The following is a 2461-nucleotide window of genomic DNA, read 5'->3' as shown; positions in this document are numbered from 1 at the left end:
CCCCATAATAGGCCATGTTCTCTTCATCCACCCCTGTGGGGGCAACCCACTGAAATGAGGTGGCTGTAGTTCTCCAGCATCACATCTCTGTACAGCATCCTCTGAGCAGAGCCCAGGTGCTCCCACTCCTCCTGGGTGAACTCCACAGCCACATCCTTGAATGACATTGATGCCCCAGGTGCACAGCCTTCATTCAGTGAAGTGACTCAACTCACTCCCGGGACTCAAAGCACTTCTCAGTAGGTCTATAGTTTGGTTTTTACCACTCTTCTCCTGTCCTTCCCTGTTCCCACCTTACATAATTAATTTTCAGTGAGGCTGAATTTAATACCATCTTTCAGAATCCTTTTTAGAGTTTCACACCCACTTTTGATGTAACTGTTCATATTTTAGGTTTTTCTCATTTCACAGCAGAATACACTTAAGTCTGAATTCATTGGACTGAGGTGAAATTTTGATAAATTGTATGGTTAGCTAAAGTAGCTACATGCTTTTCAGTTATTATGGTGTCACCACCTGGGGCTAAGATACCTAAAGGATGAAACCACGAGGCAGTCTGCTTTATTCTATATCTAGTTTTTAACATTTCACAATTCCTGGGTATATGTAGTAAAGTGTCAAAAAGGTAGCAGGTACATAGGGTTGCCCCCAAATGCATCATCAAATCCAGTCATAGGACAGGTATGACCAGCAGTTCTGCCACAAGTCCAGAACCATCCTTTAGGGGATGGATAAGATTTATGGCTAATGTTAACATTTTGCCACTGAGAATAGCTATTCTTTTGTAGGTGGATGGTCATGCTACAGAGTTCAGGGGGCAGCCATCCCATTTCTTTATATCCTTCAGTACACTCCATACAAACTGGAGTCACTTTATCTATGGTTACAGTCTTGGCAGTGAGCCATCCTAAACCATCATGTACTGAATACCCAAATATAGACCATGAATTATTAATTTGCTCCCAGACCAGGGAATACATGGAAGAATAAGATTCAGTCTTGGAGGGAAAAGTATTTGGTGATGCAGAGAAAAGGAAAACATCTTTCCAAACTTGCTATCAGTGAGTGCATTGCCATGTCAATGTGGCGTCCCAAGTTGTCTAGTTGGCAGGAGTGATGGTCCATAGGAGGCTGGTGGCACCTGATGATATAGCATCCCAGTGCATACACAGCACTGAGACCTGTTATGTGTGGGGAGGTTACTGCAGATGCCCACTGTAGAAATGTATTTCCTACAGTGCTATGGGAAAAAAAGAAAAATGTTTATGGGGTACAATAAGAAGCAAATCTTGGTGGTCTAACGTTATACAAGCTACGTTTCCATCAGTGGATAACAGTGTTCTGGGTGATGGGGCATTATGAGGGGCTTTAAATACCATATCTTTCCCCCTTGGAGTTGTGAAGGGCCCCTAGGAATTGCATCTATGGTTAGTCTAGACATAATAAGAGTCCCTAATATCATACAGATAGTACCTTGAGGTATAGGGGGCCCTGGGTTAACAATGTGTATAAATCCTGGCATTTTAAAATAAATTGTGGTCTAATATTTAGGTTTTAGGTGATCCCAACCCCCCATGGGGTTAGGACACCTGCCATTGAGGCTACATTGGCCAGGACCAAGGCCAATCAACATTATTTTCCCCAATTTTTAGTGCTTGTGGTACAGGCAAGAATAAAGTGTTATCATTACACCACTGCAGTTGTAAGGTTGCTGGTTCCTTTACCTGAATTCAAAAAGCTTGCATGGGCCCAGTGATTACCATCTAGGCAGGAGGCTGCCCTAGTCTTGGAGTTGCTACTGATTAGTGTTGGATATAGTCATCGAGTTCATTGCTGTAGGGAGTTCTTATCTTTCAAGTGTTGTTTAAAAGGCCATTGTTCCAGTTTGCTAATGCTGCCATTATGCAAAATACCAGATATGGATTGGCTTTTTATAAAGGGAGTTTATTTGGTTACAAAGTTATGGTCTTAAGGCCATAAAGTGTCCAAGGTAAGGCATCAACAATAGGGTACCTTCACTGGAGGAAAGGCCAATGGCATCCGGAAATCCTCTGTTAGCTGGGAAAGCATTCGGCTGGCATCTGCTTGCTCCCGGGTTGCATTTCAAAATGGTGTTCTCCAAAATGTCAGGATCAACTGTCAACAGTCATCTTCAAAATGTCTCTCTAAGCTGCAGCAACAAGCTCCTTTTGTTTGAGATCTTATAAGTCTCCAGTGATTTAATTAAGACCCATGCTGAATGGGTGTGACCACACCTCCATAGAAATAATTTAATCAAAGATATTACCCACGGTTGGGTGGGTCACATTTCCATGGAAACAATCCAATCCAAAGATTTCAACCTAATCAACATTAATATGTCTGCCCCCACAAAGAACATGGCATTTTGGGGGGCATAATGTATCCAAACTTGCATGGCTGTTTATTCTCTCAATCAGTACTGCTGCACTGGGTTTATAGG

This window comes from Choloepus didactylus, chromosome 4 (assembly GCF_015220235.1).
Source record: "Choloepus didactylus isolate mChoDid1 chromosome 4, mChoDid1.pri, whole genome shotgun sequence".
Classification (NCBI taxonomy): Eukaryota; Metazoa; Chordata; class Mammalia; order Pilosa; family Megalonychidae; genus Choloepus; species Choloepus didactylus.
This window is presented reverse-complemented; position numbering follows the sequence as displayed.